The sequence below is a fragment of the Dermochelys coriacea genome, chromosome 8, assembly GCF_009764565.3.
Source record: "Dermochelys coriacea isolate rDerCor1 chromosome 8, rDerCor1.pri.v4, whole genome shotgun sequence".
NCBI classification, from domain to species: Eukaryota; Metazoa; Chordata; order Testudines; family Dermochelyidae; genus Dermochelys; species Dermochelys coriacea.
The window spans coordinates 34,495,233-34,509,768 of NC_050075.1; the positions used below are offsets into that span (position 1 = coordinate 34,495,233).

The following is a 14,536-nucleotide window of genomic DNA, read 5'->3' on the forward strand; positions in this document are numbered from 1 at the left end:
ATGAGTGGCACAAATGTTTGTGTTTAGTTGTAATTTTCCTGATGTTTTTCCACATACTTTTTAATACATCAGGGAAGCAAAAATACCCAGATCTGAGCTTCTCATGATATTTTGGCTCCTGGATGATGGAAGACTAGATGGTCCCTTATTTGGGGCCACTAAATGGCCACCTGAGATCAAAGAAAAAAAATCCCATGATGCCAAGATATTGAGGGTACATTTTAATTCCTGCAGAAAGCCACTGTCTAAAGAGATAGCTTAGTCCAATGGATATAGAATTGGCCTTGAACTCACTGTTCTAGCTGTGGCTCTGCTGCTCATCTGCCCTGGGACTTTGGGCCAGTTGCTTCATCTCTCTTGCCCAGCCTGGAAGTTCTTTTGGGTAGGGAGTGTCTCTATGTGTATGTTCAGTGCCTAGCACAACACGGCCCTGATCTTGGTTGGGTCCTCTAGACACTACTGCAATAGTATTTATTAATCACCATAAAGAAAAGGAGTACTTGTGGCACCTTAGAGACTAACAGTATACTGTAGCTCACGAAAGCTTATGCTCTAATAAATTTGTTAGTCTCTAAGGTGCCACAAGTACTCCTTTTCTTTTTGCGAATACAGACTAACACGGCTGCTACTCTGAAACCTGAAATTAATCACCATGTGAGTCCTGCTCTTCTGTTGGCCTCAGTGCCCAGGTTTTGCTTAATTTGCTAATGATTTGAAACTGATGAGAAGTTAAAGAGCAGCAGCGGAGTGAGGAGTGATCAGTATTTATGTTATAAATTGTCATGCTCCTTGGTCAAAGGAGGCTGTAGGATTCCTACAAGGTTTGCAGTATCCATGGGATGAGGTAGGCCAGAGCTGGCCTGTTTTGCTTTTCTGGATTCTTCTGAACCTTCCAGTGCTTTCAATAGCATCTGAGCTCTGCTGAGGAATTCCAAGCAGACGCTGTTGTTCTGTGAACCCTAGTGCAAGACAAAAGGGATCAGAATATGAGAGAGAGAGAGATGGCCATGGTCCCTGGATCTGCCCAAGTCAAAGCTCTGCCGGGGCGCTGGCTGCTTTCACTGTGACAGGCATATCAAACCTCTGGGACCAAACGCTGAGGTTTAGAGAATGGCCCAGGCAGCACGTTTCTCCTGACCTATTTTGTGAGAGAGAGTTTCACACCCTGGCAAGAGGGTGAGATGAGGGGCAGGGTGAGAGGGGGTCCAGGGCCTGGCCCTCTCCATAATGGCCAGCTGTGCTGCCTCTACAGCCCGTGCTTGCTGGAAGCGCTGCAGAGGGAATTGTGACCAAGGCAGGGCTCTGCACATTGGCCTCCAAGCCCATTGAGAGGGGCCATCAGCCACACTCGAGACCTGAGGGGCGAGACGGGAGATTTGTGTGTTTGAATTATCCCCCTAGACATTTTTCTGGTTGAATTGTTATGTTAACCATGAAATACAAAGTACATGACAGAGGGGAAACAGAATGATACAGCGAGCAGGTCAGAAATCACATGACCTCCAAGAGCACAGAGCTGTGCTTCTCCTTCACCCACCGATCAGCAGAGCACCACACTGTGGTGTTTGCCACATCCCTTGCTATTATCCATGCAGTGGCCACTATAGACAGCTGTGACTAGTAGCCAACAGGAAGCCAAGAGCTTGCTAAATATCAGGGGAGTTCTATTAGAATCCTGACTTCATCGACAGCCACGTTCGAAAACGCACCCTTTTGCTTTATACTTGTTATACAGGCAACTCTTGAGCTGGAATCCTATTTTATATTCTTCACACTATTTAAATTTCCTCTTCTACTCATGACCAAAATTGACTTCATACGCTCTAGCTTTACAGTATGAGGATATGCCTCTCCTGCCCCCAACCTGCTGTGCACCCTGGGTTTTATTTAACGTTTCTTTTGATTTTTCACAGACTAATGAACATTACTGGATTTACATTGAATGCTGCCTCGAAACTTAAATTTGGAAGTTTTAAATTCACTTAGGGCTAGTCGACACCAGAAGCGCTAGGTTGGTGTAACTTACGTCACTCACGGGGTGACTTATTCACACCATTGAGTGATGTAAGTTATACCAAAGGGTAGTGTAGACAAGGCCTTAGTGTACTATTTCCACTGTGAACTGGAAGGGGGGGGGATAATTTCGAGTAATGGGGGGAAGTTGGGTTTGATTTTTTAAAATTAGGTCTTATTAATTTACTAAACTGAATCCCTTGGCATTGTACCTACCGCACAGCATTTACTGCACAGATAATTTCAAACGCACCACTGAAGAGAGATGCCTGTTTCTCATTGACTTGCAAAGGGAATTCGGTGCATAACAGTCCTTAATGCTTTTCAAAGTCACCCCCTCATTGGGCCTCACAGCATCAAGTAGGCAATGGGTGGGAGTTTGGGGGCATGCAACGACAGGAACATGGGACCAGACTTCGGGTCAATTGCAGTAATAAGCAGCTGTTGCTTATTCGACAAACAAAGAAATAATCCCATTTGCCCACCCTTTTGGGGGGTAGGAAATAGGCCTGCTCGAAGAAGGTAAGCTCTATGGCACAGCGCATGGTGATATGTCCTGTGCATATTACAGTGGTGTGGTAATCCCTGGCTGGGGCCTGGAGGTGCTAGCACAACGTAAATAAACCATGATCCTTCCCACCGCCAGCACACCATTCAGTTAAGGATCTCAAAGCACTCCCCCAACACCCATTAGCTATACATTGCAGCCTCCCTCTGAGGCAGGGCACTATTAACCGCATTTTACAGACAATTAACCCAGGGTACAGAGAGGGAAGGTGACTTGCCTAAGGTCACCCAGCGAGTCAGTAGCTGAGGAATCCAGGAGCCCTAACTCTCCATATCTCACTCTGACCACTATACAACACTGGTTCCTTGCGCTTCCATCTTGAACCTCATCAGTTTACCACTCTGTGTGCTCTAGTTCGTACTCTGCAACATGCTTTGGAGGGTTGAAAACACTGAAGAAAAAAAAAAAAAAGATAGAATCAGCATGTGTGCGACTAACATCTCCATATTCACTGCTCTCTAGTAATCACAGTGAAGTGATGTCTCCTCTTCCAAGTACAGCAGATATTGCAGTTAGCAGAGATGCCTTCAGAGCTAAGGCCGAGTTCAACAAAGCACTTACACATTCACTTAAGTACTTTGATGACTCAGAGCCACAATTCTGAGTTTTTAAATGGACCTCTATCAATCCACGACAATAGCATCATGAAAAAATAGACCTCTGCTCACTGGGAGCAGAACCCTTGCTTTGATCCAACAGGCTTATACCACAGCTGGTATATTTCTTTTTCATTTTCTCTTTCCAATAGCCTGATTACCCTTGACTGATGTTGAGAGCAGGAAAATTATAGAGTCAAGGGTAATTTTGTCCTTTCACAGGCAGTGGGTCCCTTGGATGTGCAGATTGGAAGGTTTGGGAGAACATGAAAAAATTAGTTTGCTTATTCAATTTCCCTTTGTTTTGCCCTTCTGATGTGTGATGCCCCACCTACTCTTCTGTGCGCACAGTGAGCCCCCAAGGAAGGTTAAATGGACACAGATCAGATCCAGCAGCCATTCATCTGCCTCCAGTTTCATCTCCATGCAGAGTCCAGCCACGAGCTGTTGTAATCTCCTAATGGATGGCTCAAGAGTAAATGCCTTTGAAAATATAAGAAGCAGGAATCACACTGAGGCACATTCTTATTCCACAGCTGTTCTTCATGTCTGTGCCAACATACTCATACCCTCATTACAGTCAGGTGATTCCATCACACTGCTATGCCCAGCCACTGACTCAGGCTAAGAGTTTGGATTACTCCCCTTCACCAATACATGAAGACAAATTTTATTGTCGATGTCCAGGAGTTCACTTACCCTAGTCTAATTAATGTTCAATTTCACACACATACCCTTTACAGCAGCAGTTCTCAGCCGGGGTCTGCAGATCCCTGAGCCCTTTCAGGGGGTGCAAAGCCCCACTACAGAAACCCAGTGCCCTGAGCTGGGATGAAGCAGGAAGCGGCACGGGGCTGAAGCCCTGAGCTCTCCCTCCACGCCCTCCACTACAGCCAGGAGTGTCACGGGGCTGAAACCCCGAGCTTCCCTACACCCCACTGCGGCCAGGAGCTTGGGGGAGGGAGCGCTGAAACCTTGACACAGGCAGAAACCTTGAGCCCATGAGCAGAGTTGAGGGGGCACAATGGTGTTGCCCCCCCCAAATGCAGTGCCTTACCCAGAGTGGGGCAGTCCTAGAGGCAGCTCCACCCTACACCTCCTCCTCTCCCCAGTCCCCCTCAGGCTCCACCCTCTGGCCAGGTCCTAGACTGGAAGCCAGAGCCAAGCAGTGAGGGGCAGCTGCTCCTCCAGCTAGCAGTGCCATGGAGTGGGCAGACGTCGCATTCCCCCATCTGCTGCTGGTGCCAAGGGTTGTGGCTGCTTCTCAGTCCCCTTTGACTGCTCACGCAGCCAGTCAGAGCTGCCCAGGCTGCTCTGGGACCAGCAGAGCCCTGGGGGAGCAGCCCCAGCATACAGCCCCAGACAGGTGGGTGGCCTGCTGAGGTGAGTCAGGGTGTGGAGATGGTGCTCCCTCCTTGGACCCTATGTGCAGAACTGGCCAGAGCCCCACCAGCCCTCGCCACCCCACCCCTCCACCCCACAAATAGAAGTCAAACTATGCCTATGCCTACCTGGCCCAAAGCCCCAAGTTCTGTCCCCCCACCCCGTGGAGTTTTTCTAGCATGTTGAAGTGGGGCTCAGAAAGAAAAAGGTTGAGAACCCCTGCTTTATAGGATTGACAAATGGAGCAAAAGTTAAGGAGATCAAGTACAAGGGCACAAATTCTGCCCTCAGTAGCACCCACACAACCCCACTAATTTTGTTTGAGTTGCATGAGGAGAACGGATGGCACAATTTAGTTGATATGACTATATGGTAGGAACGATGCGGGCCAGAGCTTGTCAAGGTTGGTGCTTCTCACAGCCATACATGACAGATGATAGGGGCTTCTCTTAGTATTGTTCAAATAAGAGAGCTAGGGTCAGATTTTCAGAAGACGCTCTGCTCTCACATTTGCACAGCTATGCTAGCACTTTCACACCAAAAAAAAAAAAAAAAGCATTTAAGTCCCACTGACTTTCAAGACGACTTGTACTCCTAAAAGAAAAGGAGTACTTGTGGCACCTTAGAGACTAACAAATTTATTAGAGCATAAGCTTTCGTGAGCTACAGCTCACTTCATCAATGCATCCGATAAAGTGAGCTGTAGCTCACGAAAGCTTATGCTCTAATAAATTTGTTAGTCTCTAAGGTGCCACAAGTACTCCTTTTCTTTTTGCGAATACAGACTAACATGGCTGCTACTCTGAAATTTGTGCTCCTAAATCACTTAGATGCTTTTGAAATTCCAACCTGTAATTTGCACACGCAGGCAAAACAACCTAGCACAGAGATGCATACAGAATTTTCTGAAAGTTCTGGCTTCTCCAACTTAATTAATTCAATTAGTTGCCTGAGAAGGGAATGCCCTGTGTTCTGATCTGCACCTTGTGCATTTGTCCTAGATATCATAGGCGCTGACTCTGTGGGTGCTCTGGGGCTGGAGCACCCATAGGGAAATATTAGTGGGTGCTCTTCACCCACTGGTAGCCAAGCTCTCCTTTCCCCTGCCCACCTCCTCCTCCCCCCAAGCGCATCGCGTCCCCACTGCTCCACCTACCTCCCAGCACTTCCCACATGGCTGCTGCCAGACAGCTATCTGGCAGCATTAGCACGCTCGGGGGTGGGGGGGGGAGAAGAAGAGGAGTGGGAACATGACATGCTCAGGGGAGGAGATGGGGAAGAGGTGGGGCCAGGGATTTGGGGAAGAAGTTGGAATAGGGGCAGGGAAGGGGCGGACTTGGGGCAGGGCAGGGCCGAGCCAGGGACGGGGGTTGAGCACCCATGACAAAGAGGGGAAGTCAGCGCCTATGCCAGATATCCCTCTATTTGACAGTCTATTGTGCTTCAAACCTGCCCTAAAACTTGGCACTTCTTTCTAATTCTTACCTGACAAACATTATTGAATTAAGAAAAGGAGGACTTGTGGGCACCTTAGAGACTAACAAGTTTATTTGAGCATAAGCTTTTGTGAGCTACAGCTCACTTCATTGTATACATTCAGTGGAAAAAAAAATGCATCCGATGAAGCGAGCCGTAGCTGTAGCACAAAAGTTTATGCTCAAATAAACTTGTTAGTCTCTAAGGTGCCACAAGTCCTCCTTTTCTTTTTGTGGATACAGACTAACACAGCTGCTACTCTGAAACCTGTCATTATTGAATTAGGTGCCTGTGAATCTCAGGATGTCACCAAGGACGGACATCAGGGCAAAGATACATATTGGGGCTGCCAGTCTATTAACAGAGCAGATTAACTCGTTATTTGTGTGTGTGCTCATACTCTGGTGCCTGTTCAAACATGGACGGAATCTTAATGTTGTATCCTGGGGATTTAGCTGTTAGCACTGTGGGTTTGTTGCACTGCAAGCATAAAGTCCTCCAAAACAAACAGGGAAGCAGTTTGTTACTAAATGGGAGTTACATAAACCAGAGTTGCCATGAGAAAGTAGGCAACCAACAAGACAAACACTCGGTGAATGTGTGCACACACACAAAGTAATCAACAATGACCAATCTAGAGTATTAGTACCCCACTCCACTCCAGTCAAAACCACTTACATCCGAATGAGACGTGTCTGCTGTTAGAATGTGGGACAAGACCCTAGCTTCCAGGAGCCCTCATGGAGCTGTTCACAATGTAGATGCAGAATAGCTTACATTTGACTCGCTGTCTTTCAGATGTGGTTTACTACAGAGTTGCCTATCTCAAGAGTTCAAAAATCATGAATCAGGCCCCAAAGAATCACAATATTGGTATAAAAATCATGAGGATTTTTTAAAAAATAAGACATGGGGTCTTTTTATTGGCCTTCTGGGTGCACTTTGGTCACATTTTCCAGTTTCTCTGCACTCATGAGGGCTAGATATGTACTTTACTAAAACAAAAATGAAATTGAGGTTCTCAGCTAATCACCTGACTTTGACGGCTGGCAAAAGCCACCAATGTTGCTAATGACACTTTGAAAATGTTGTCCTAATGTAAGTGTAACCCATTGGAGAATCTGTGCTACAAGTCTCCCCACTGTGCCTGATCTGCACAGGAGATGAGTCTATTACAGCCCCAGCTAGAGTCTCAGCTCTCTCTAGCAGTTCATGCTTTTAGCTCTGGAGTTCAATCCCCTCTGTGGCAGTTTTCACATAAATGCCTTGAGAAAGGCCTCATGTAGTGAGTCAGTGGCGGATCTCAGCTCAGAACTCAGTAGCTTATGGGTCCTAGTACCAGGATCAGACCACACTGCGTAGTCAGGGTTGTAAGAGGAGTAAGGGGGTTGTGAGAAGACAAAACACTACTCACTGAGAGTGGGACTTGGAATCCAGATACTTTTATAAATGGAAGGCAACAGGGGTTACACAAATGTCTGTGACCTTCTTGTGTGGTCACCAAATGATGTAGACCTCAAGACAGATCCAAATGGAATGGGTGACTGAATCCTCTTCTTAACACTGGTAAGTACAGCTAGTACACAGCAGTGAATTACATTCCACCCACCCCATGGCAGCCCGGAGCACAAACACAAATGGAAGTTTGCTTAGAAGATGAAGCCAAAGGAAAAGTGCTGTCACCAATGAAGCATGATTCGCAGGATGGCAGAAGGGCCTTCCTCTAAAAGTGTGGCTATGATACCTTTATCATTATGCAGTAATTAAATACACCAGTCAATGCTCTGAGATTTACCAAATGCCCAGAAGTGAAAAAAAACAAACATAGCAGCAATGTACAGAGAAGGTGGAAACAGAATTAAGACTAAAGACATCTTTGAGGACCTCAGCCATATGCAGCCTCTAGCCCTCAGACACTATTAGGGATGGCAGAACCCATTTGGATTCAATAGGGATGGATCAGAATCTTTGCACAGAACTCAAAGTGGACCCTGAAGCTTTGAAATAGAAAAACCTTTAAAAAAAATGAATAGAACTTCTTTGATTCATTTGCATCTCTTCACTCCCAGCTTGCCGTGGGAATGGGGAGTGGGAATAATGAAATGTCACAGGAGAGTTTTCATGGCATTGCCAGTCCATCAGTGGGTTAACAAGAGGGGAGCAAAGAGGTCATGCCCCACTTCTAGACAAAGGTGGTTTGGTGCAGGATCCAAATGTTTGGACATTGCATCCAACCCCACCTGTCTTTCCAGGGCCGCCTCTCACTCACAACACAGTTCTAATTCACCAGTGGTCTAAGTATTGGCATAAAAATTGTCTTACCAGGACAGCTCCCAGACCCATCTTGACTGGTATCCTGCATTCCTAGCAGTCTTTGTGTGGGTTGTTTCAAATATGCACTTGATTTTTTTATGATGCTATATTTCTGTTACATTGATAGCACAGAAATTAAAGTGTTTTTTATCTTTCTGGAAGGCTGCAGCATAACACTGCTTTATCTCTGAGAATCCAGAACCAAAACCAGAGAGACACAAAGCAGGCTGCTCCCAAAGACAGCAAGGCACAACTCATCCCACCTTGTTCTAGGCTGGGTCTTTGCAGATTGAGTGCAGAACAGTGAAGACCCAGATCCCACACTTCCCTACAGAGCCCCTAGCCTGCAAGGAGGACCAGGAAATCCCTTAAAATTACAAGCGACCACTTTAAGTGTAACACAGTTTCAGTGTTTCAGAGTAGCAGCCGTGTTAGTCTGTATTCGCAAAAAGAAAAGGAGTACTTGTGGCACCTTAGAGACTAACAAATTTATTAGAGCATAAGCTTTCGTGAGCTACAGCTCACTTCATCGGATGCATTTGGTGGAAAAAACAGTTTCAGTGCACACACTTACGCCTTCTCATTGTCAGAAGGAAGCAAAAGACAGACTAACGGCCTATGATACCACTGCTGCATTCTCAGCAAAGATGGGACAAATCTATTGCAGGATTGAATGCCAGATATCAGGACTCAGTAGTGCTCTAATATTGAATATGAACACAAATAGATTAACACATCCAGAGAAAAAAAGTTAAGTTACACGGAGGCAGTGAGATTAGGAAGTGGTTAGCACTGTGCATCCACCAATAAATCAAATACCTGCATCTATGTCCACTATATGCAGAGGACCCAGGAGTGATGGAAATCAAGACTGCCACTCCTTGGAATCACAAAAGGCTTTGGCACCAGACTACATGCGATGTGAAAGCTGGGGAAGGACAACCACCACCATGCTCCACTCCTCTTATTTAGAAATCTGTCTAATTCAGCCTAGCTTGTATGATTCATGTCCGATTTATCCCACTGTGTCAAGCTATCCTTCAGCGGCTCAATAGCACGAGTACCAACCTCAGGACAGATTGTTAAGAACCAGGGCACAAACCCCATATTGGCGATGAGGTCTATACTTAGATTTCACCTATCAAGTGTGAAATCCTCTGGCACTATAACAGCCTAACCATGGAGTCAGATAGTCCCTTTGAGTACTCCAATCTATCTTGTCACCTAGGCAAGCTTGCCTTTCTGATAGATGGTCCCTTACACCAAGTATCAAAGCAATATTCAGGTGCCAAAGGACCAGTCACTTATCCCAGGTCAATTGCACTTTAGATCTCACACCAAAAACACCACTTGTACCCAATCCTTTAATAAACCATCTGCAGATTATTAAATATAGGAAAAGGAAACAAGAGCTATTAACAAGATTAAAGCAGGTAAACATCTACACACAAACCAGTTTCTTTCTTACATTTCTAAAAGTAATAGAATCTTCTAGAATAAGCAAGCTTATATATCCTTTAGCACTAACCCAAGCTACACACTCGGGATCTTTTGCTTACACCTAGTCATCCTTGCTCCCCAGAGTCCAAGCAGCATAAAGATACAGTTCCTTCCTGTTAGGGGTTTTTATTCCCTTCCCTGCTTCTGCTCTGAGCTTCATACATAGCTGATGGGAGGAATTCACTTGCATGAGTCATCTTCAGGGGGGTGGGGGGGTAAGGGGGAGAAGGGAAGGGAAGAGTAAACAACAAAGTCTTTTGTCCTTTTTAATGTTCCACACTAGTCTATCTGGTGTCAGTGGGCCTTCTTTGGTGGGCAGGACATAACACCTGATGTAGAGCAACATTTCACACTAGCTAGTGTTGCTGTCCTGTCTGGAGATTGACACCATTACAGAGGCTTAAACTGTGGAATACAGAGGTTATGAGGGAGATTAATGCTTGCAGTAATTTACAAGCATTCCATAAAGCGCAGACATCAACCACATTCTCATAATCCTAATACCTGTTTTAACAATACTAGCACACAGGTGAGCCAGACTGGTCCCAGCCCTGTACTTGTCAGTGTTCATGCCAAGGTCCCCATATTTCCACTGAACTGGCACCTGGACTGCCAGCAACACACTGATCAACCCATACCTTCCCTGCTGATGACAAGGACGGAAGGGGATGACAGCTCTGGCCAACACCTCAGGCCCTGAAACTGCCCAGGCTCAAAAGCCTAAGAGCACAGGGTGAGGGAACCACTGCTAAATCTCCTCACCCCAAAAAGAAAGTGTCAGGCAGTAGCAGCAGCACAGAATAGCATCACCTCTAGACCCATCTTAACAATGCCCTCCCCACAAACAGCTACCTGCTCCTGCTGGCCTAGGAGGCAGAATGACCATTAGGGCCCCAGGAACAACATGAATAGTTTTGGCCCAAGGACAGATTTCAGATGAGGCTGGGATTTTGGACTCCAACGAGGGATCTGTGATTTGGACTCCAGACTCAATTTAGTGTCAGTGCCAGGCTGGGTGGCTTTGGGTCTCTGTATCCGATGTGAAAAAAGCAGGGACTTTAGTTTTAACAAATACAGCAATTTTTGGAAAACATTTACAGAAAACTCACCTCCTTCTAGGGTTCAGCTTCATAAACTAAGATAAACCAGAGTACACATAAAATTCACTTCAGACCTTCTCCCCAGGCCTCCTCCCTCAGGACCACTCAGCACACACCCTAGATCCTCTCTCTAGGGAATCACTGCCACTAGGCACCTGCACCAGTGATCAGCAATACTCTCTTAACTCTTTCCCAACAGAAGCAACCTCTTCCAAGAGGGGAATGCACCTTAGGCCTGTTATAAGGAGAGAGAATCCTGATCAGTCTGACAGGACTGAAGCTGGCCCTTTGGATAATGGAGGACAGTAGACTCACTGGCTGGCATATCCCCTCTTGGGTGGATGTGGCATAGCTGGCTCTGCTCCTCCAGAATCCCTGACTGATGGCTGCTCCAGCCCTGCAGGGGTCTCTTTTCTCATGAGTTGGACAGGGCCATCCCTAGCTATTCCGGGGCCCTACGCAGCACCCCCACGGGGGGGGGGGTGTGTGGGGCCCCAGACCTCCATGAGGGTGGGGGGGACTGGCCCCAGGCCTCCGCAGGGGGAGGGGCTGGCTTGGGGGGCAGGAGGGAACCATCCCCCAGCACTCACCGGCAGTGCAGCTCGGGCCAAGTCCCTGCACTTCCCGCTGCCAGTGAGTGCAGGCCCAGCTCTGCTGCACTCCTCAGGGGCAGGAAGAGGCAGGGCTGGGGCGGAGCAGAGCGGGAGCTGTGGGGAAGAGCTAGAGCAGGGGCTGGAGCAGTACGCAGCTGCGCAGGGCACCAGGAAATTTGGTGCCCCAAGTTTCTTGGTGCCCTACGTAGCGGCATACTTTGTGTATGCATAAGGATGGCCCTGAACTTGGACTAAAAGTGACCTGGCTGGAGGTCCCACACCTCCTGGAGTAACAGAGTCCAATAAACTAAACTCAGACAAAAATAACTCTTTATCCCCTACCCAGGCTCTCTCCTCAACAGACCCTTCACCACTTCCCAGGCTCTGCAGGATCAACCTCCCGCCCTTGTGCGGAGCAGCACCTCCAGGGCTTTCTCCCTGGCTCCAAACTCAATAGTCCTTCTCCATCTTGTCTCAGGGGGTGTCCACACCACCTTTCCCAGGAGAACCAAGACTCTCCCTCTTTAGGCTCGAGGCCAGGCTCTAGGCTACGGTCTCTATCTCCCTGGGCCTCTTCCTAGTTTGGCCTTCCTTCCTCTCCCAGAGCCCCTCCCTAGGCATACCTCCCAGCCTGACCTCTCTAATCACTGGAGAGGCACTGCCATCTACAAGGCTCTTCCCCTGCTTACCAGCGCTTCCTCCTGTTACGCTCCCAACCCAGTTCCTTCTCCAGCTGGGCCTCATCTTCTGTTAGGCCTGGCCATCCCTGCCCCCACCAGGTGCACAAATTACTCTCTGTCTCCAGTTTTCTCTTTCGTTACTAGAATGGGATACATTCCCCCATGAGGGGGGGAAAGGGGGGCTTTGACTGGTAATTGGAAGTTTTAATTTCATACATAACTCAGGTGGTTTGGAGTTTGACTGACTCTCTGTACATACTTGCACGTTGACAGGGTCATGTCCTCAGGCCCTCACTCAGCTTGGACTCAGTCATTCCCCAGCAAAGCAGTCCCAATCACATACCTGTCATGTTCCTCCCCAGAGCTGTGTCTGGTGAGTTCAAACACATTTGGCCAAGGTCTGAAGTCCCCTGCCAGCCCTTACTCTGTCCAACTAGGGCTGCCCCCAGTCCAGGTTTTCCCAGGATCCTCCCTTTTTTGAGGTAGCTATTCTGAAAAATCTATAATGGTGCCTAGTGTCCAAGGAGGAGAGCCAGCAGCAGGGCAGCTTTATGGGCTCAGGGTCACCCCAGATGTCCCCATTTGTACCTCAGAGATTTTAACTTTACCTCCAGCCCCCATTGATTTCCCAAGTCTGAGTCAAGATGGCAGGATCACACCCCACGGACGTTTGTCTGAATCAAAATATTCTTGCCCTCCCTAAACCTCTGTCTGCCCAGCCCCCCAGGCCTATCGATAAGGGGTGTCAGTGCTGACATGGTTGTACTCCACTGCTTTAGGAGATCATTCCTTTCCCCGAGGCGGGGCCAGGTTCATGAATCATTGCTTGCTTTTCAGGCTCTGCTTTGGGAGCCCAACATGCAGAAAAGAATCAATATTTAATTTGTCCACATCTCCTTGTATTTTTTCCAGAGCAAGAGCACATTTATTTGTTAGAGAGAATGGAACCAAAGTTCATTCCACAAGGGTCCCTGGCTGGGGCAGCACGAGCTGGGGAGGGGATCTGAATCTCCCCGCCCTAGTCTCTCTCAGCTGTGCAGCTGCCTGACTCATATGCTTTACATACGCTAAGATGCAGCTCATGCTGTTTCCTAGACTAAATGATTATCTAGATCAGGGGTTCTCAACCTTTTTCTTTCTGAGGCTCCCTCAACATGCCATAAAAACTCCACGGCCCACCTGTGCCACAACGACTGTTTTTCTGCATATAAAAACCAGAGCCAGCATTAGGGGGTAGCAAGCAGGGCAATTGCCCAGGGCCCCATGCCACAGAGGGGCCCACGTAACTAAGCTGCTCAGGCTTTGGCTTCAGGCCCTGGGTGCAGGGCCGGATTAACTTTCCCATGGGCTCGAGGCTTTTAGATTTTGTGGGGCCTCTGTATACAAGTCTTTTTCCTGGGAGGGAGTTTGGTGCAGGAGGGGGCTCGGGCAGGGGATTGGGGTGTAGAAGGGGTCCTGGGGGTCTGGGAGGGAGTTTGGGTGCAGAAGGGGATTCTGATCTGGAGCAGGAGGCTGGGATGGAGGAGGGAGTTTGAGGTGCAGGCTCCAGCTGGGAGGTGCTTACCACAGGTGGCTTCCGGCTAGCGGCGCAGCAGGGCTCAGGCTGCCTGTTGCCTGCCATAGCCCCATGCCGCTCCCAGAAGTGGCTGGCTGCTAGCATGTCTCTGCATGCCCCTTCCGGGGAGGGAGGCAGTGAGTCTCCGTACGCTGCCCGTGCCCACAAGTGCCACCCCCGTAGCTCCTACTGGCCGGTTCCCAGCCAATGAGAGCTGCGGGGACAGCTGGGAGCGAGGGCAGCGCGCGGAGCAACCTCTCCCTTCCTCTCCCCACCAGGGGCTGCAGAGACATGCCAGCGGCCAGCCACTTCCAGGAGCAGCCTGGGGCTATGGCAGGCAGACAGTCTGCTTGATCACCCCTTTTAGCAGCCCAGAGATCGCTGCCTGTGATTTATTTTTGTGGGGCCTCCCTTGAGCCAGGAACCTGGGCTGCAGCCCTTAAAGCCCCTGCCTTAATCCGGCCCTGCCTGGGTGGTGGAGCTCAGGGAGGTGGGGCTTTGGCTTTCTACCCTGGGCCCCAGTGAGTCTAATGCCAGCCCTGCTTGGTGGACCTCCTGAAACCTGCTCGTGGCCTACCAGGGGTCCTCAGACCTCTGGTTGAGAACTGCTGATCTAAATGAATGGGCATTACAGTATAAGGGGAGGGGGCCAGCTCTCCCTCTTCAGCTAAAAGCAGAGAGCGCTCCCCTTGGCTTGGGCAAGCAGCACTGCCCCACTGCTCCCTGCCTTCTTTAGCTGCTAGGTGACAGCACCCCCTC

At 48.6% G+C, this 14,536-nt stretch overlaps 1 long non-coding RNA gene across 2 annotated transcripts; it reads right to left on the minus strand.

Annotated features, from left to right (window-relative positions):
• Positions 1-2,654: 2,654 nt before the first annotated feature.
• Positions 2,655-12,228, minus strand: LOC122455490. 2 transcript variants are annotated; one of them, XR_006273710.1, is made up of 4 exons: positions 12,179-12,228; positions 10,959-11,184; positions 3,509-3,660; positions 2,655-2,972 (listed from the first exon to the last, which is right to left on the minus strand). It is a non-coding gene; the product is annotated as an uncharacterized LOC122455490 (long non-coding RNA). The 2 variants fall into 2 exon arrangements; XR_006273709.1 differs by lacking the exon at positions 12,179-12,228 and adding an exon at positions 11,965-12,168.
• Positions 12,229-14,536: the final 2,308 nt, after the last annotated feature.